Source organism: Puma concolor, chromosome E3 (genome assembly GCF_028749965.1).
Source record: "Puma concolor isolate L17-30 chromosome E3, mPumCon1.1.hap2, whole genome shotgun sequence".
Classification (NCBI taxonomy): domain Eukaryota; kingdom Metazoa; phylum Chordata; class Mammalia; order Carnivora; family Felidae; genus Puma; species Puma concolor.
In genome coordinates this window covers 36,444,211-36,465,983 of record NC_141682.1, presented here as the reverse complement: position 1 = coordinate 36,465,983, position 21,773 = coordinate 36,444,211, and the positions used below count along the sequence as shown (strand labels likewise).

At 41.6% G+C, this 21,773-nt stretch overlaps 1 protein-coding gene across 35 annotated transcripts in view; it reads left to right on the top strand.

The window, feature by feature from the left end:
* RBFOX1 (RNA binding fox-1 homolog 1) overlaps positions 1 to 21,773 on the top strand; it is a 2,073,113-nt gene that overhangs the window by 1,860,024 nt on the left and 191,316 nt on the right. The window lies entirely within an intron of this gene.

Sequence of the window (21,773 nt, the reverse complement as noted above, 5' to 3'; positions counted from 1 at the left end):
TATGTCATGCATATCAAAATTTGTATGTAGGCTTAAGTTCCCTAGCATTAAATAATGATTTTTTTTTCAACGTTTTATTTATTTTTGGGACAGAGAGAGACAGAGCATGAACGGGGGAGGGGCAGAGAGAGAGGGAGACACAGAATCGGAAACAGGCTCCAGGCTGAGCCATCAGCCCGACGCAGGGCTCGAACTCACGGACCACGAGATCGTGACCTGGCTGAAGTCGGACGCTTAACCGACTGCGCCACCCAGGCGCCCCAATGATTTTTTAATAATATCAGAGGATTCACACTAGATGTATAGAGAAGTCTGATTTACTCACGTGAGAAAGTGTTCCCACATGCTATAGACAGATTAGTTAATGAACAAAGAACATGTGTGTTTGCTATTACAGGTGATGTTTGCTGTGATCTGTTTTACTGCTGTAATGACTAATTAGCGATATATGCTAGTGAGTAATTAGTTATATATGAAGGACTTCTGTACACGCATAAACACACACACACACAAATGCATGTGACCGTGTTGTCTTCCTCACCATTTTTCAAGGCAGACCACGTGGTTACTCTTTAGCGGTTTGCCCACCTACGCACTATTGCTTGTACATTTCTGGAAGACATTTGCCTGTCTTCTGCACTTTCATTTTCTTCTTGTTGAATTACAAATGGATTAACATACCTAATAGGTTTTCCTCAAATCCAACTGGATGCTTCAGCCTCCCACTTGTGCTTTTTTTGGTCTTAAAGCATGACAGCAAATGAGGTGAATGAACAGAGAATGTGCCCTTTGTCTTGGGTGAGGCAGCTCTCAACTCCCAGATGGGGTGTTCCCACTCCCTCAGGCAAGGGATTATAAGGAGAGGTTTAAAATAAATAGAAGACTTGATCTATGTGTGCATGTATATAACTGATATCTATTTGCTTATTGTGTGAATATGAAGTTCATGGAGTATATCATATGTGGTTTACCCAGTCAGTTTAGTTCTCAATTCATAGTGATGCAGTAGCAAATGTCTGCAAACTATGGCCTGAGAGCCAAATCTAGAATGCCATTTACTTTTGTAAATAAAATTTCATTGGCATATAGCCACACCCATTCATTTACATATTGTTCATGGTGCTCTCTGGCTAAAATGGCTGACTTGAGTAGCTGTTGCAGAGGAGATATATACCTGGCGAAGCTGAAAGTGTTTCCTGTCTGGCTCTTTACAGAAAAATCTGCCAACTTCTCTATAGTATCACTTTATGTGTTTGCAATGTCATTGTATTGTCTTTGTTTCCTTATGTATGTCTCTTGTTTGTGGGAGTAGGTTATATTTGTGCAATTGCTCATACCTTGGGCCAGTCATCTAAGTTCTCTGCGTTTCATGCCTAAATCCATAAAATGAACGGAATTGCTGCATCCCCTATAGAGTTGTCTGAGGACTTGGGGTGGGGAGGCAGGTGCCTGGCACACACAGTGTCCACTTCGCTTAAGATGTGCTCGTTGCACAGCAGTCAGACCTGATATTAATGAAGGAGGCATCTGTCACGTTCTGCATGGTATTCCCTGCCACTGTGGAGCAGAGGCTAAGAAAGAAGCCATTCAACTGAGGCCCAAGGGACTGGACAGACAGCCATGCCTGTTTCTAAGAGGCAGACAAGCTTTACAAGAGTCAAGGTTCCAGCGTCAAGACCTTTGGCTTCCTTATACTTCACCCCACCCCCTTGCTATTGTTACGAATCTTTCCGAACATACTCCCCAATTCCAGGCATTGAACTTGCAGTTACCTGTGCCTTATTTTCCCCAGGATGTCCATGTGGCTTACTCTTTTCCTGGCCCCTTTATCTCAGGTAGCAGGCCTCTTCCCTCTAGCTCATTGCCCTTGTCCTCACCACATTTCTAGGTCATTGTGTTATCTCTCTATGTGTTCACAGGTCAGTTTCCTTTCTCAAGGGCATTCCTCAGGCAGTTGAGGAATTTATCTTGTTCTGTGCCCAGTACAGAGACCTTTGCCTGGCATGAAATAGGAGATCAATAAATATTGGTTGAGTAAATGAATGGATTGTTGAACATTCCTGAAGGTGAGAATTTCCTTTGATGCTGCAGTATTCTCACCTGCCATCTCCCCCCATCTCCTTCCCAAGTCCAAAGACAAAGAGGACACAGGAACTCCTTCCTGGTTCCATTCACACCCATGTGAAAGCACATCCCAGACTGAATGCCAGGCACACAGACACTCATATGCCCTCAGACCTCTCCAGGCAGACAAAAACGTTCTCCTGAGAGATCCTGATGCAGACTTTAAAAGTCTGCACCGTCGATCACCCCTCAGAGAAGCTAACAACGTCTTCAGTGAGATCCTTTATAGCTTTATTGGAGAGGTCCTGGTCAGAAAAAAAAAGCTGCAGCTTAATGAAGGCCATTTAACAGTCCATCTTGATTCCAAGGAAAAGCAAATCTTTATTACCACATCCGATAATTTCTGTTCAGGGATTCCCACCCTTTGGAATGGATTTTTTTTTTTCAGAGTCTCTTTTCTAATTAACTCTGGAGCCTAGATTACAGGAGGCCAGCCTTGGGAATGGAGGGGCACTTCGGCCGGAAGTAAGCGCTGGAGGTGATGTTTAATTAAAGCAATGCTGTGAGAGGGAAGAGGCCTGAGCAGGCTGCAGTGCTAATCCTCCTGCCCTGCTCCCGTGTCCCTGCGTGATTGTGATTGATGAGCTGGTCCCCTACATCTTTATCTGCAGCGTACGCTAACACCCGCAGGCGGAAAGGGCTCCGAGTCAGCACAGGCACTGACTGCTGGAGTGCTGCATTGGCAGAAGCGCTGGCTGGGTGGTTCCTTTCCTCACTCCGATATTTTTCTCTTCTTCTTTTCTCTCCTTTATTTGATAGATGGATAGGATAATAGATCGATCGATAGATAGATAGAATGATAGATGATAGAATGATAGGTAGGTAGAGAAGTAGAATGATAGATAGATGATAGATAGGATGATATATGATACATAGATAGAATGGTAGATTGATAGATGATTGAATGATAGGTAGGTAGGTAGAGAAATAGAATGATAGATAGATAGATAGATAGATAGATAGATGATAGAATGACAGATGATAGATGGATAGGATGATAGATAGATGATAGAATGATAGGTAAGTAAGTAGAGAAATAGAATGATAGATGATAGATAGATGAATGATATAGACAGATACATAGAAAGATAGATAGATGATAGAATGATAGGTAGTTAAGTAGAGAGAAATAGAATAATAGATAATAGGATAATAGATGATAGAATGTTAGGTAGGTAGAGAAGTAGAATGATAGATGATAGATAGGTTGATAGATGATACATAGAATGATAGATGATAGAATGATAGATGATAGATAGATAGATAGATAGATAGATAGATAGATACAATGACAGATGATAGATGGATAGGATGATAGATGATAGGTAAGTAGGTAGAGAAATAGAATGATAGATGATAGATAAATGATACAGATAGACACATAGATAGAAATATAGATGATAGAATGATAGGTAAGTAGAGAGAAATAGAATAATAGATAATATATAGGATAATAGATGATAGAATGAGTAGATAGATAGATGATGGATAGAATGATAGAATAATAGATACGTAGGTAGGTAGATAGATAAATATAGCTATATAGGTATATACAGGTATATATGGATATGTATGGTTGTGTATATATCTGTATATAGCTTTATAGCTGTATCTCTGTCTATCTATCTAAAACCTTGCTGGGAATATCTCTCCCCATCCCCCTCCCCCTCCCCCTCCCCCTCCCCCTCCCCCTCCCTCTCTCTCTCCCTCTCCTTCTCTCTCCCTGTGCATCTGTCTTTGTGTCTGCTTTTCTCACTTTGTCCAGATCTCTCTGTTGATCTGCCCCTGTATGTCTCTGTCTTCCTTTACGTCCTTTTGTCTGTCCTAAGACTGCCCTATGAGGTAATATTCAGGAGCATCTAAATGAAATCTTTTTTTATTCAGCAGTATTAATGTTTGAGTAATTTAGAAGCTACCTTTGGTCAAGCATCTACTAAATTCCAGGAACTGCCTGAGGTAGCTTTGGACAATTATTTAATAATTGCTCTTATAATAGCTAACATTGATTAATCTCGTACTGTGTGCCAGGTCCTAATGCTAAGACTTTTTGTACCTAATCCCATTTAATCTTCAAAATAATCCTTTGTAGTAGCTCCTCTCGCCGTTCAAGTTTTGAAGATGAAAAAAAAAACAGAGCCTTAGAGAGAAAATTATGCATATTATCTTTAATCCACATTTTAGCACACCAAAATAAGACTTTATTTCTACCTTTTGATGTGTATACAGTGGTTTAAAAGGTGAAATGAATCACTCAGGGTCAGAGAGCTTGAAGAATGAAATCTTGAGATCTTTGTCCAGATGCATCTGTCTCCAAAATGCTCCTTTGAACAGACCAGAAGGTGTGCTTGTGGCTCCCAGTGTTTCTCTATTTTCTCTCTTCTTTCACATCTATGTCCTGGTATGTTTACTGAACATGACTGCCATGTGGCCAAGGGGCCAGCCTCTGAATACAGGAGGCTGCAGAACTTCCAGCAGTTGTCTGAGCCAGAATAAATTGGCAGAAATGTCTGATTTGACTTTTTCTCCTTCTTCAAAGCAGATGCTTTTCTCATTACTGAGAAAAGAATGACACTTTGTCTCTCCAAGAGCTCAGACGATCATAATAATAGCCATGCAGTTTCTGATCTTGGAGCCGCCAGCTTCGGTAGGCTAGGGACGCTGCAGTGTTCTGCGAGGGTCTTTCCCTGGTGAGATGAGGCTTGCAGAGTGTCTGTTAGAACTTGTAGCCACTCCCTGGAGTGGATTGGTTTGTGATTCTGGTTTCACTGTGTGCAGTTCAAAATCTTTTAGCCAGCAAGGCTGACTTTGTAATTGGAGGGGTTGAGTCTGACAGGGAAGGAATGGATAACATACCCACACTCCATTTTTATCTATCAACAGGGAAGAATTAAAATAAACTATGACTTTTTCAACTCCTAAATTAACTTGAGTTGGAAAATTCTATTTTAAAGAGGGAGCCATGAGCGAAAAAGGAGTTTGAAACCCATAGTCCATACTAGCTTATGAGTCCGGGTCCAAGTCTTGTGGAAGGAAGGTGGGGTTTTGACAGTCTTCAGTAAACCTCAAATTGTTCAGGATCTTCTAGCCTTAGTGAAAAGGGCTTTTTCATGTTTCCGATGGTAAAGATGCCTATCCTAAGAAGCCATGGAAACTTACACCATTTCAGTATCCCTTTTTGTTGTGATAGCCTAAAAACAAATGCTGCACACCTGTTTTCCATACTTGGGAAAGTCTAAAAATATAGTGCTGAATTGATTTAATAGTGAAAATAAAGTGTATTTGAGGCTTTAAGGATTCATCAAAATAGCCGAATAACTCTGCTGTCATTGGTTGAGAGATCCATTAATGGGCCATTCTGAAGAAGCCAAGAAGTGGTCCACACTTCTCATCTTCCCTGCCCCCTATCAGGCTCTGAAATAAAGTGATTAGCCCTTGAACTGTAGCAAGATATTCAAATCATTATATTAGTTTTGAAACCAGTTCCTGAACCATCTACCGCTCCATATTTGCTGGCCTGGGGATACCACATCCCTTTCTTTGACAGTCATGGCTACTCAGGTACTCCCTGTCTGTGACCATTTGGTTTATTCTAAATCCATCATGTCAGCTTTACTATAACTTGTCATCCTGCCCTTGGCCTTGATTTGGCTTGATATTCTAGTAAAGGGCTTTCCTTAGGTTTCATATTAAAATTCAGTCTGTTCAAAACATTTGCCTCCATTGTAAGCCTGGACCAAAGAGACTCAATATCAGACAGACTAATGGTATGCTCTCTCTGATTTTCAGAATTCTTTTGAGAGACCATATTGGCCTTCCTTCTTGACATTTGGGTGGGGGGCAAAGCAAGGTTTTGAATTGTCTCTCTCTATATATTTGTTTCTCTCTCTGTGGCAAGTTCTCTGCTTTATGTAGCATTAACAAGCCTCTGTTTGATTTTTATTCTTAACAGATAATTTATTTATCACTCTTTTTGGGTCTGTGGTCCACTAAGGCCTTGGACTTTTTTTTTTCTCCCAAAGTGACACATCCTGACAGGTAATAGTCTTATAGCCATACTGTTTATTTCCATTCACATTTTTATAAGAAATTGGATCTTATTCTTTCTTGTCTAACAAAAATTTCAAAAATAATTTGAATCTCAATAATTCTAATTCATTAATTTTTGTCCAGTCTTTCATACCTAGTTAATTTCCATTCTGCAACTCTTGTGTGTATCTCTTCTTTATCATCATAAATATTGTTGAAGATAGGCTATGTTACTAATCCCTAAGCTAAGGAAACTCCACCCATTATACTTATTTCTCTTTGCTGGCATTGGAACTTGTGTTTCATGCTTGTATCCCATGGAACCAGCTCAATTTTCAGCATTAAACTTACCATGCCAAAAGGTGGATAAAGGCTCTACAATAAACTGACTACTTAGCATGATTTTGTCTGCATTCTGCATTTGGCACTGATTCCCAACACAATATAAATAGGCATAAAATTCAGTTCTTTGGGATTCATTTGCCACTCAAAATACTGTAAAAGTCATCTGTAAAAATTCAAGTCAGAAGAATGCAGATTAACAGGAGTCAAAACCCAAATCTTTGTGTTTCTCTCCTTGGTTCTGAAAAACAAGCAGGGGACCCTTGGGCTGACTCCCCAGTAAGTGTCATGATGTGGCTGTACTTAAATGAGTATGTATAAGAGATCATGCATTTCTCTACATGCATCCTCTAATCTTATTTTCCTAGAACTATATATGCTTTTGATGACACAATAGGGACTCAGTGATGCCCAACCCAGAATTATCCTTTTCCACATGACACTTACTAGCCGCTTGTAGGTATTTATGTGGATTAAAACATAAATAACATTAAAATTCAGTTTCCAAATCACACTATCCACCTTCCAAGTGTTCAGTACCACATATGGCCGGTGATTACTGTCTGGGACAGTACAGGTATGGAATATTTCCATATCTAGAAAGTTTTATTGGACAGTGTTTCTCTAGCACATCATCAATGTGGTAAACTCAATAATGCCCCTCAAACATATCTACACCCCAATCCTTGGAACATGTGAGTGCTCTGAGTGTTACTTTGCATGACAAAATGGACTCTGTGGATGTTATTAGGTGATGGATATTGACATGCAGGGATTATCTGTCATTATCCCAGTGGGCCCAATGTCATCAGAAGAGCCCTTATAATAAGAGGGAGACAGAGGTGCCAGAATCATAGTTGGAGGAGGAGATGTGATGGCAGAGGCAGAGATTGGAGTATGATGCATTCTGAAGATAGATAAAGGGACCACCAAGCCAAGGATTCAGGTAGCTACTAGAAGCTGCAAAGGATAAAGAAACAGATTCTCTGACCCCCTCTTCCAGAGCCTTCAGAAAGAACCAGCCCCGCTGACACCTTAGTTTTATGACACTTGATGTTGTGACACTGATTTCAGATTTCTGACCTCCAGGAGTATCGTAGAATACAGTTGTGGTGTTTTAAAACCACAGACTTTGTGGTAGTTCATGACAGCAACAATAGGAAACTGATGCCACCATCATCAGCCGTTCGCTATAGTCTTGCATTTAGTTCGGGTTCTTGTAATTTTACCTTCACTTCCCATAGAATCAAAACGAACCCTTGAGTGTTTGAAGAACCACACTCATAAGCAATGGAACCTTTTTTATTTGAGACAGTCATATCGGCTTGTGAATTTTTTCTCTGAGAGTGATTAATGGAGGCTTAAACAGTATATCCTGAGTTAGCAATGTCAGAAGGGGTGGTGGGGCTGTAACAGACAAAGGTGAGAAGAGATCACCTGTAAAGCCATGCTTCTTGATGTTTCAGGGTGGCTATCAGTTCCAGCTCTGCTTGTGAGCACTGACAGCCATCCTACTGAACGCTTTTAGGTGAGCCAGAATCAAAGCTCAGTCCAAGACTCAGAAGGCACACTTTGGGGAGAAATCTTTTCTGCCCTTCCTGCCACCAGGGGCTTGTGTGTTATTTCTCAAGCCCTGTGCAGCCGTGGGTGTGATGAGTCAAACCTATTCTCTGCTCCCCCAATCTGCTTTCCTACCAGGCTGGGTTTTGATGGATTGTTTTTTTCAGGAAAAATTTCCTTTACCCATTGTACACCATCATCCAAGTTATTTCCCTTTTTTTTAATTTGTTTTAATTTTTTTAATGTTTATTTATTTTTGAGGAGGAGAGAGAGACAGAGCATGAGCAGGGGGAGGGCAGAGAGAGAGGGAAACACAGAATCCAAAGCAGGCTCCAGGCTCTGAGCAGTCAGCACAGAGCCTGATGCGGGGCTTGAACTCACGAGCTGCGAGATCATAAGCTGAACCAAAGCTGGATGCTTAACCGACTGAGCCATCCAGGTGCCCCTAAGTTATTTCCCTTTTATTTTTTTTTAATTTTTTTAATGTTTATTTATTTTTGACAGAGAGAGAGAGGGAGACAGAGCATGCATGAGCGTGGGAGGGGCAGAGAGAGAGGGAGACACAGAATCGGAAGCAGGCTTCATTCAGGCCCTGAGCTGTCAGCACAGAGCCCGACACAAGGCTCAAACTCACAAACCGCGAGTTCATGACCTGAGCCGAAGTCGGACACTTAACCAACTGAGCCACCCAGGTGCCCCAAGTTATTTCCCTTTTAATTACCAATAATGACAATAATAGCACAGATACCCCCAACCATTGTAACAACTATATATTGAACACTTCTTTTATGTTAAGTATGGTGATAGGAAATATATATGCATTGACTACTTTATTCCACAAATAATCCTATAAAGGTATGACATTAGTATTCCCATTATAACAGAGAGAAGCCAAAGTACAGAGAGGTGGTGCTCCTAACTCAAGGTTGTATACCTGGTAAAAGGGAGAGCCAGAATTTGGACAGGATGCCTCCTACTACAGAGATGGCTTGCCTTCTAAAACTCAGTAAAAGATTCCCCTTCTCAGTCTTTAAGATCCTTAATGTAGGAACTATGCTATTTTTTTTTTTCCTCCCTATCCCTTCAAAGAGCCTAGACCCCTTCTTGGAAGACCATCAAAAGCTCATTGCAATTGCTCATTTACATTTATTTGCGATTTATCTGAATGATTGATAAAGGATCCTGTAGAGGGGAGTCCCATAAGGAGAATATCCTGGAGAAATCCTATAGAACATGGTGTAGTGGAAATACAACAGGCTGGATTCACAGTGTGGCTCTAGCTCTTATTAGCAGTGTGGCAGTAAGTCACTCCTTGACTTGAGCCTCAGTGTTCTCATCTATTAAATGGGGATAGTAATAGCCAACTCAGAGTCCTTGTGAAGAGTTAGTGAGATAACTACCCTAAGTGTATGTCACTTAGGGTATGTAACAGGCTCTGTAAATGGCCACCATCATCAACTTTCTCTCTACTACCCATAGCATATATTCAAGAGCCTGTCATACCTAAAATTTATAGTAGGGTTTGGTTTGCTTGAATGCATTTGTATTTCAACAGTTTAATAGTTAACAGAGATTTTTTTTAATTGACCATTTCAGCATTCTTATAGAAAATACTACAGAGCACAAAAACAGTTGTTGTTTTTTTTTAATGTTTATTTATTTTTGAGACAATGCGAGAGACAGAGTGCAAGCAGCAGAGCGGCAGACAGAGGGAGACACAGAATCTGAAGCAGGCTCCAGGCTCCAAGCTGTCAGCCCAGAGCCCGACACAGGGCTTGAACCCACAAACTGTGAGATCATGACCTAAGCCGAAGTCGGATGCCTGACCAACTGAGCCACTCAGGTGCCCCAAAAACACTTTTCTTATGTCATGTACCTGCTCCAAATATCTTTTAGGGTAGAGAATGTTCATCAGAATCTGATTAAAATAAATAATTTTAAATCACTTATTTTGCACTAGACAAAAGATTGCAGGAAAGATTGCGAAAGTCTCTGATTTCGTCTGCTCTTGTCCATCTTTGCCCCACTTTACCATTCCTCTCATGGATGACTACCAATGTTGGGACGCCTGGGTGACTCCGTTGGTTCAGTGTCTGACTTTGGCTCAGGTCATGATGTCACAGCTCATGAGTTCAAGCCCCGCACGGGCCTCTTTGCTGACAGCTCAGACAGCTCAGAGCCTGGAGCCTGCTTCGGATTCTGTCTCTCTCTCTCTCTCACTCTCACTCTCACTCTCTCTCTCTTTGCCCCTCCCCCACTCATGCTCTGTCTCTCTCTCTTTCAAAAATAAATAAACATTAAAAAAAAATTTTTTTTAATGGATGACTACTGTTGTCTTTGGTCTTCCTTCCTTGTTGTCGCCACTTTCTGTCTCCAATGTATTACTAATTTTGTGGCCAAAATAGTCTTAATATAACATAGATTGGACCAGGCCATTCCCATTCCTGGAACTCTTCAATGGCCACCCATTCTTGAACCAAATCCAAACTGCTTTATATGACATTCCCTGTTTTTCTTTGTATGCCTTCAACCTTATTTCTAGGTCCAATTCCTGCCAAATCCTCACCACACAATACTCCAGCCATATAACCCTATTCTCTGTGTTCTTTTATGCCCTGAAGCTGCTATCTATGCTTTTCCTCTTCCTTGGATTTTCACCGAGCTCGCTCCCAACTTCTTGAAGACTCATCTTGACTCTTGACATCCTTCAAGAAGCACTCAATATACCTTCCATCTGTAGATTGGGATGATCCTGATGCTCCCTTTCTGGTTCCCATAATAACTGGAACTTACACTTATAATATCCATGACACTTGCTTTCATCATTGATTTTCCTATATCTTTCTTTATCCATATCTTAATCTCCACTTGAGCAGAGACTGTTTTCTCAGGTCTGAATTGATTTCATATGAATTTAACAACAAATGCTGATTTTGAGCCTACCAGGAGGCCAGGCACAGTAGATAAAAAGTATCCCTGGTGCATCTCTCAACAACTAAAATGTAGTCAAGAAGTACCTCTTGAGTGAGTGAATGAGTGAATGAAAGGAAGACATCCTACCACATGCCTGTGAGGTTTAAAAAAGAACTACTTTCTTTCTGATCAAATACAATGGATAACCTTGCAGAATAAGATCTAACTCAGAATGTCTGCTGATGCCTTAAGCATCCTGCATACTGGAGCGTGTTCAAGGGCTCTTCCCTGACCTCACACACAGTGAATGTCTGAGCTCTGTAGGCTATTTGTAGAGAGTTTATTTCATCTTTGCAGAAAGCTGCCCAGTATAAATATTAGTCAGTTGATTTCACACAGAGTTAAAACAAGCTTTTAAAAGCCTTTTACCTCTCCTGTCCCCAAATAGGTACTTTAGACAGATTCTCAGAGCCTTGGGAGCTTTGTCGGATTTGGTAAAGTGAAAGTTATGTTCTGTTCAGAAGCAGCCTTCTGTGAAGGCTGTCTTGGGGTTGATGCAGAAATTGTGCAGAAAGGGTCAGGTGACGTGAGGAATTTTAAGATCACAAACATCGGGTGAGGGGTGGCATTGGAATCAAGCTTCTCTTTTCTGGATTCAACTCCATGAGGATGTTTCTTAAGATGTTCACCTTGGGTGCCAAGATGGTAGCCTGGTTTTGAGAAGGAGCCAGACCTTCAAATTGGAGTTCTCTAGGTTCAACCCCAGCTCTGCCCATTAGTCGGTCCATGGCAAATGTGGAGCCAACCCAGCTCTATGACCCTCAAACCAATGGATATCACCAGGGCTCTCCAACAGAACTAGAACAAAGGCTACAAAGAGAAGCCACACATGTAGGTTTTCTTTCTTGTTAATTTTCTGGCAGCTACATTAAGCAAGGTAAAAAAGACACAGGTGAATTGAATTTCAGTATTTTATTCAATCCGGTATGTCTCAATTCTCATTCTCATTGTCAACCGAGAATGTTGTATGTCACACAATATGCCCACACTATTGTCACTGCAACACGTCATCAAAATAACACCATTAGAGAGATATTGTACATTGTTTTCCTCAGACCGTGTCTCTGAAACCCTGTGCGTGTTCTGCCCTTGCAGCCTGCCTCCTTTTGGACCAGCCACATTGCAATTTGTGAGTAACCACACGTGGCTAATGGCCACCATGTTAGGACAGCCCAGGGTGAAACCACAGTGCCGGGCCCGATCTCTCAAGCTTTTAAACTTACCCTACTGGGATTACAAGATGTGTTTCACAGAGACCAAATGAGAACACATGAAAATTGTTACATGCCTCAGCGTCCTCCTTGTAAATTTAAAGAATGGAATGAGGGGACAGGATATTGTACCATTCTGGTATGCTAGACTGTTCTATTTCTCTCACTGGCCCTTAGTGTCATGAGGTAGGGAGTGACTTCACTTCACACTGTGTTTCCTGTGACTAGCGCATAGTAGGTACATCATTTTCCTAGGGCTGCTGTAACAAAGTACTACAAACCAGCTGGCTTAAATAACAGCAATTTATTGTCTCAGAGTTCTGGACGGCAGAAAATCACAGTGACAGCAGGGTTGGTCCTTCTGAGGGCTGTGAGGAGGAATCTGCTTCCAGCCTTCTCTCCTGCTTCGGGTGGTCTGCTGGCCATCTCTGGCATCCCTTGGCTGTAGAACTATCATCCCCATATCTGTCCTTCACCTTCACTCAGCATTCTCCTCCTGTGCATGTCTGTGTCCAAACTCCCCCTTTTATAAGAACAGTCACATTGGGTTAGGGGCCCACCGTAATCCAGTATGACCTCATTTTAACATAACTAATTACATTTGCACCTATTCCATTCCTAAGTAAGGTCACATTCTGAGATCCCAGGAGCTAGGACTTCAGCATTTACGTTTTGGGGGAGAGACAATTCAACAAGTAACAGAAGGTATTCAGTAAACTTGAGTCAGATACATAAGTCAGTGATACTTAAATGTAAGGACCACCTTTTGCCTCTTTTGGGTGGATTCCAAGAATATTCCGTTCTGTCTGAAGAAGAGAGGGATGTTAAAAATCAAATAAGAGAAATTGGTTAGCGAAGAGAATGAACGTTGCCGCTGAGTAAGTACGCTCTGCAAAAACACATAGTATGCAATCACATTTGAAAATATCGCCATGGCTCCTCCTCGAAGACCTTTTGAATTAAAGTTACTTGATTTCATCAACCTCAGTTTTCTTAACTGTACCTGCCTTGGAGGTATTTGGATAAATTTACCTGCATGTCATGCATTCATACAGTGATCACAAAATTTATTTGGCCAGACTTCCACACTGTTGGTTCTGAATAAAGTTTCCCACCACTGGGCGAAATTCTCTCCTGTATGCAATGAGGCAGACTGTTTCCTGTTCCCAAAAACCCACCGCCTTCCTTGACTCCACCTTGATGTTTTGCAAAATTTGTTTTGTAAGTCATTCTGGCCCTGTTCTCCTCCAAACTGTGTGACTCCCTGAACTCAGCATTCAATCAAGAAGATACCCTCAGTCGGTTGAGCATCCGACTTCGGCTCAGGTCATGATCTCCTGGTTCGTGAGTTCGAGCCCCACATTGGGCTCTGTGCTGACAGCTCAGAGCCCGGAGCCTGGTTTGGATTCTGTCACCCTCTCTCTCAGCCCCTCCTTCGCTCGCACTCTGTCTCTATCTCTCTCAAAAATAAACATTAAAAAAATTTAAAAAAAAAAGATATCCCTAAGAATACCACACATCCTTAGCTACAGAAAAATAATATTTATGCACTGATCAAACATATGTGAAGAATTCCAAGCTCTCCGGTCTCAGGTGGCACTTTGGCTGAGGGCCACAGGCTCAGAGAGCCTGGTGTTCGGGCGGGGCCAGTAACAGGACATGGCTTTAGTTTCAATCCCTCTGAACTTACTTAAAAATAATAATAATAACTTTAACACTGCCGTGCATATGCCAAGTTGAGTTGTATTGAATTTATCGGGCCAATAAAATGCTTTGCTCTGACGATAGTTTCAATTGCCCTAATGTCCACACTCAGTTTTTTGTTTATTCTTTGTGTAAGTTTATGAGGTAAGGTTGGAGGACACCCAAAAATGCTTCATGCCATCGAGCCTATTGGTATAGCTACATCTCAGATCATATAAATGGAAAACTTAGGGGGTGCCTGGGTGGCTCAGTTGGTTAAGCAGCCGACTTTGGCTCAGGTCATGATCTCACTGTCTGTGAGTTCGAGCCCCGCGTCAGGCTCTGTGCTGACGGCTCAGAGCCTGGAGCCTGTTTTGGATTCTGTGTCTCCCCTCTCTGACCCTCCCTCATTCATGCTCTGTCTCTCTCTGTCTCAAAAATAAATAAACGTTAAAAAAAATTTTTTTAAGAAAACTTTGGAAGCAGCTTAGTACAATGAAAAGATATCTAGATTTCAAATCCCAGCTAGAGCATTGAAGAGCTGTCTGAACTTGGGCATGTCACTGACTTCCCCAGGCATCAGCTTTCTCTTCTGTTAAATGGACCTGAATGGTGTCCACCCTACCTACCTTCCAGTATAGTGTGTGAAGCTCAAACAGATCATGTGTAAGTGCCCCCAGTTACCTCTACAGCTCTCATCCGCTAAGCTAGTGTGAACATGGTGATAACAAGTGTGAGGATCCTCTGTCTTATTTATTCACTTAAGCTGTCCACCTGTTTCCTCTGTGAATTTCTTCTATTTCAAGCATTTGAGTTACTTAAAAGTGAAAAGGTAATGTCAAGAGGGTATTTTAAATGATCAGTTGCCTTTCTTTTACTCTCTCCTCTTCCTTCCCTCGACTAGCTTCAGCCTGGTTTGTGACATCATTGCATTTGCTCTGATGTAGCCAAAATATTTTTTTTAAAGCATTCACTCTGTGCATGCCATTCTGACAGTGCTGGGAATGCAGTTCTCAGTAAAACAGACCTGGGTCTCTGCCCTCAAGGGCTTACATACAGTCCATTAGCCTCTAGGTCTGTATCTCCGTCCTATACTTTGTGGGGTCTGTAGCTCCGAAAATAGCCACCTGACTTTTATTTCCTCCTTTTCATTGATTCTGCCACTCTGGGTCTGAGGTGTTCCCTCCGACTGCACGCAGCATTACAACTTCCCGCATATGATTTTGCCAACCGTTTATGCTGCCTAGCTGTTTTCGGCTCACTTTCAACGTTCGGTTGATACATCTGTTCTTCCAGAAAGCCTTGCTTGATAAACCATCGGGGATAAATGAGACCCTTTCGCTCCTTAGACTGATCTTCTTGTGGCACATATCCCCTTGCACTGCAAAGTCCTGGACTGTCCTGTGTATCCTTCCAGCTGGTAGCTGCAGAGATACCTGGACTATGTCTGTCCTCGTCATTACTGTAGCCCCTGAACCTAGCAGGGGCTGCCCAGAAGATACCTGATACTTAGCTACTGACACGATTGCATGAATCTGAAGCTCTTGCCTATTTGAATAGTTCATCGCCCTTGCTATCTGGCAGTCTTTCCTAATTTCATTTCTTCCAAGTCCAAGTATAATTCATTTTATGACAGCCTTTTTTTTTCCAGTTGGCAAACTATTAGAGGCTAAAACTTATGCAACATACCATGAAAGACAAGGTCATATTTTATCATCTTTGCCTGTTTCTCTAACCAGATTAGACATCTCTCTACAAGTGAGGTGAATGCGAGCCAACAGATATTTATCATGTCAAACACCTGAGTACAAAATATGGAAGACAAAGAGGGAAGTGTTAAAGATGAATCCAACAAGTTCCTGTCCTGAAGGAGTTACACACTTCTGAAAGGCTGATGATAGTCATGTGAGGAAATTGGGTCATTAAAAATACGCTCAAATGTTTGGTTCTGTAAATTCGTTATAAACTGTGTGTGGGTGGTAAGTACTTTCTGTGCCTTAACTGAGCCATGTCTCCTCAAGGTCATGGGGTTGTATCACCTATGCTGTGGAGGAGGACTTTCAGCTTTGAGGAGGACTGAAGAAGGAGAAATGTTGACTAGTGGCATTGGGAGACCAACTTTTCTGATGGATAGAAAAACCCAGTTTTCCTAACATGATTTGAAAGGAAATGATGCTGAATCCATCCATGTGTAAGACAATGGTATCTACTCCTCCCACGGGTTTCCATCCAGAATGCTTACTTTTCCCTTTGCTGGAATATTTCATGATGTGTAACATTCCAGGGAAGAGAGTATATGATTCTCTTTCTAGCAATGTGACTTGATGCTCCCAACTTTCTAAATCTAGTGACAGACCCTCAGTGACATTCTTAGTAGGATGGTTTACTCAGCAACATCCATGGCAGACCTAGTACCCCTCTAAGCTACTTGGTGCTGTCTGTAGGTATAGTGACCTCCTCTCTTACAGAGACAATTGTCTCACACCAGATCTATCTATTTTCCTTTTTAGAAGAAGGTGGAGAATCCTTCAGATAGCTATGATGGAATAGGTAACAGGGATATCATCCCAAATCATATCTGCAGGGTACCTGGAAAAAAGCTATTTAAGGAAACAAAATCCATCCTTTTCTTTTTGTGGATTTGGCTAAAAGTAGTAGGATTAGCAATGGTGCAAGTCATTGAAATTAATCTTGAATGTGAAGTTGACGCTGATGTTACCCTGGTGGTGGTGTTAGTGGTGGTGAGAACGTTCCTCCTTCTTTAGAAAGTAGCTAGCAGGAGAGGAGACAGAACGTGACAGTTAAAGTCTGCTCCAGATTGAAGGTTTCCTCCATGTCCAGGAGGTGAAGAATCCTTGCTGAATTATAATTTAAAATGCGTGTTCATGCTCTTATGAAAACAGTTTTTGCTAATATTTATTTGCTTGCTCACCTGCCCTTCTGTCTGCATCACTGTATGTGTGACAGGGGTGGGCAGCTCCAGCTGTCACTTGAGGATAGATGACAATGGTGACTTTGCCATGGTATTGATAGCAAAATACTCACAACAGCTGGGCTTTCACTGCCCTAACGTCTCATTGTGTTTGCAGCAATGTAAGGTAGTGGTCATAGAGTGTCCATTTCCTAATTTTGATAGTATGCTATAGTTATGCAAGACCTTACCATTGGGGGAAACTGAGTAAAGGCTACACAGGAACTCCTTCTAATTTGTTTTTAAGCTTCCTGCTCTGAGTTCTGAACTGGATTGGTACAAAGAGGGGTTTCATCATGTGCTATCGGAGTGGCCTCAATTATTGGCTTAACCTTTCAAAGCCACCCATCTATAAAATGAACATAATGACTGTGAAAACATCATGGGACTGTGGGTTGCATTGAAGGAGTTACATTTATAGAACATTTAGGGCAGTGGCAAGTACATGTTATGAGCCCTTCTAATTATATTATCTTTGTTATTAATAATGTTACAATCACCATTATCATAATTAACCCTATTAATACTCACTTGGGTTCTAAATCTTGGGACAGCAGGAACAAAGATCTCATGTCTCTGGTAGCCTCTCACTTAGGCTGGGATACTTCAGTGATTTGCCCAAAAAATCTCAGAAAATATTTTGTGATTGAATAGTACTACCATAACCCTTACAAGTACCATCCTTCACCTTGCCAACAGAGAGGTCAATCATAGCATATTTTAAAGTACCTCAGGTTCGGAGAAAGACATGGATTTAAGGTCTGTACCTACCATGTAATAGCTTGAAGACCTTGTCCTTTCTTATCTGTGAGGTGGGTGTGATGAAAACAAGTTTATTAAAAATATACTTACTGTCGAGATGAAGTTAAGTAATATATATATATGTATATATAGTGACTAACATTGTCTGCTGCTCAGAAAGAGCTCAAATGAATACCAGCTGCTCTGGCTGTTATTTTTTTATTAATGATAGGAAATAATTAAGCATTCACAGCTAATTCATGGATAGACAGGTGAAGCCCTGTGATGCATGACCTTCTAACAAGAAGTCTTTCAGTACCATGTTGGGATATCCCGGTGGGGAATTTTTTTTAATGGTACAGAGCAACATTTAATAGTTTGGGCTTGTTTCTCAGTGCCCTGAGGTCCTGGGTGAGTTGCACAGGTCTTGGTGTCAGTAAGCAAAGAGGATAAAGGGACTAACTTGGGCATTCAGTTTTCATTCGACAAAACTTCTGGATGTGTATGGGTGCATCCTACTGTTTGAAAAGCTTGAGACACTAGTGATGAAAAAAAACAGATGAGGTTCCTGTCCTCATAGAGTTTACAGTCTACTTGGAGACAGACCTCAAAAAATATATAATATAAAAATGCATATAACATGAAAATCAAAAAGTATAGAATATTGCACTTTGACACGAGTTTTAAAGGACAAGTCAGGGTCCTCTGAGACCCTGGGGGCAATGGTGAACAAGATAAGAAAACGTATCTTTTTAAGAGCCTGATGTTGTTGGTTGGGATCTTGACTTGTTCCAGAGGCTGCTAATTTTTTTTTTTTTTAACGTTTATTTATTTCTGAGACAGAGAGAGACAGAGCATGAACAGGGGAGGGGCAGAGAGAGAGGGAGACACAGAATCTGAAACAGGCTCCAGGCTCTGAGCAGTCAGCACAGAGCCCGACACGGAGCTCGAACTCACGGACCGTGAGATCATGACCTGAGCCGAAGTCGGACGCTTAACCGACCAAGCCACCCAGACGCCCCGGCTGCTAATTTTTTAAGAGACCAGCGCTTTTCCCTTTGGAAATAGCACCTCATGAGCAACCCTATCAAGGCTCCTGACTTGCACAAAGTGCCATAAATATTTGATTGTCACTGACTTTTAAGGACTTGAGAAAAGCAACCTCTCCATTGCCTTCTGTGACTCCAAATGGAAAATCAGGATGGAACATTTTGCAAACATGACACGTCGCCATTGCTAGCCTGCCACCCACTCAGCTGGTTTGTATTTCTGGGCCTGGTGTTTGTCAGCCACAGCAAGATGGCTTCTGGCCTCTCTCTTGGTTCCCTGCTGAGGGGAGTGAAATGAAACAAATTGTTTTCACTTGAATCCATGACACAGATTCTTGTTATCATTGTTGTTTTGTTTGTTTTTGTGAGTTAGGGCCTCAGAGCAATCTCAGAGTTCTTTGTTGCGGAGATGCTTTTCTACAAACTGGTATAGTTAGGGAAACCCAAGGTTTGTATGCTTACCTAATTGAGGTTACACTTGAACCCATTTCCGACTACTTTAGAATATAGAGCTTAGGAGTCCGATAGATTTAGCTAACTAGCACTTGCCAGTTGTGTGTATGAGGAAGTGACTCCATCTCCCTTGGAGAGGGAATAACAGTTTTGGGTTTTTGTTAAAATAGGTAATGTTGACAAAGCTCCTTTGTTGAGTTTTATATTGTCAGTGCTTAGAACAATGACTGGTACCTAGTTAGTGCTCAAGAAAAATTTTCTTTTTATCATCTCCATCATCATCATCATCATCATCATCATCACCATCACCATCACCATCACCACCACCGTTCTCATCACCGCTACCGCTGTCGTCATCATGATCATTATTTCCATCTTCATTATCATCACCACCCTCATCATGATCATCATCTCCAGCTTCATTTTAGTATGGATTCAGTGGCAGGAATTCATCAGTCAGACCAGATTAAGTTCAAATGTTGGTTCTGCCACTTAACTTATCTATTACGTCCAATAGGAGGAAATATTTTTCACTTGTTTGGAGCCTCAGTTCTCTTATCTTTAAAAGGTACCATAATATCTTCCTTAAGGGAATGATTGTAAGGATTAAAGTGCCTAGCACAGTGCAGGCCCATGGTAGGTTAGGACTCGACATACCTCTCCATGTATTCTGCAAAGGGTACACTTTGCTGGACTAGAAGGAGGACTGATTTCCTCCCCACAATAGGAAATGTTCTCACAGAACTTTTTAGATTATAAGACACATTTCTGTAGACTTTGTCTCCAAAAGCATTACAAGAGCCTCATTGGGAAGAAGAATATATATTACCGTTTGTATTTATAAATAAGGGAACTAGGGCACACAAAGGTTAAATGACTTGCCAATAATCCTACCATTATACTTCTGACTTCTTAACATTTGATTTCGATTCTATAGCTACACTACTAGTAAAAGGTTAGATGGTAACAAACACTGGAAATTTCTAGCATGGTGTTTTTAATTTTATTTATTTTACTGCAATCCATAAAAGATTTTACATTGCAACCCAATTCACCCACATAAAAGTTTCATGAAACCATACTAACTCTTACTATTCTATTCTATTCTGTTCTTTTCTTTTCCAGTGTGGTATAGTTGATTTCATTTAAAGAATGTTGGCGTGATAACTCCCTCCATGGATTTTACAACCCAAGGGATCTCACCTATAATTTGAAAAACACAGAACACGGTCCCCCAGGACTGTGTGGCAGAATGACCTGAGGCAGCCCTGTGCAATGTTCCTGCCAGGATCCCACCCTCAGATAACTGAAGGCAGTAGGCCTGGGGTAGAGACCTGCAGTCTAATTTTCTTAATTAGAATACCCCCCACATGATTCTGATGGTCCACGGGCTGGGACCAGTGTCCTAGTGTGTCCGCCTGATTATTTCCCCCTGGAATGCTCATCTCTATTGAGTGGTTTGTTGGCTGCTGTTTTGAGCATTTTCTCCATCTCTCCCAAAGCATACTTCACCAGGGAGTCTATCTGTCTTGATCTTGTCCCTCTTTCCCAAAAGTGTGGCTCTTCACTTATCTGTGGGCACAGGGAGCTTATGGCTCCTGAGAGTGAGTGCTGAATCCAAGTGATGGGTTGGGGCTGGGGACAGAAGGGGCCCTGGTCCTCTGCGGGTGGCACCTCTTTGATGGGGGCTGACCTGTCTCTGTAAGGAACCTGCGTGGGCTGCTTATTTGATTCTGCATCAGAGGTGTCTGAGCAGTGTGATCAAAAATGGAAATGGAAGGATGGCACAAATACTGTGTATCCAGATTTTCTTTCCAACCCTGGGGAGCTGGGAAGTAAAACAAAACAAAAAAAAAAAAAATCACCCAGGGGCTACCTGAACTAGCAGCACACCAGCAGGAAGGTTGAATTCTTCCAGGCAACCTCTCCTGCCCTAAACCCTCCTCTGTTATACTATTTAATTACACGTTTAATCACTTCAGAAACCCCATCCATTCCCTCCAGTGTAGCGAGATCTCTCCTCTCTTGGCAGGGTGGCTTGGTGATAAGCAGCTGTCCACGGGAAGGGTGGATGGGACTCTTGAAACTCTCCCTCGGCGAGCAAGGAAGTCATGGCCAAATGAAAACTGAGATTGTTTTGACATTTCACTCTGGTTGTTGTAGCTTTAATAATAAAGAAAGAACAAAGTATTTGTGGCTTTAAATAGAGAGGCTGCAGCATTTGGCATTGAAATCACTGGGGATTTTTTTGTACGTGGTTTTGTTTTTGCTCATTTGAAAGAGAAGGAAAAAAACGAGCTAAGAGGAGAAAAAGTTCAAGAAAAGAAGAAAGCAAGACCCCTCTACTTGTCCTATGTAGCTCTGATTACCACTGGGATTTGGGAGTCATCTCTGGCTTCCTTTCTTGAAAACCTGCTGCCCCTCTTGAATGCAGGGTCCATAGGGACACAGGTGGTCTTGAGTCTTGCTTGCCATGTTATTGGATGTGATGAATGAATCTGTTTATATAGCGCACACTATAAGCCAAGCCCTGAGTGTGTTTGTTTTGTTTATGATTTGGTTTTTATTTTGACCCTTGCAATCACACTGTGAAGTCACTCATCATCATCCCAACTAAACAGAAGCCAAAACTGGAGCCCA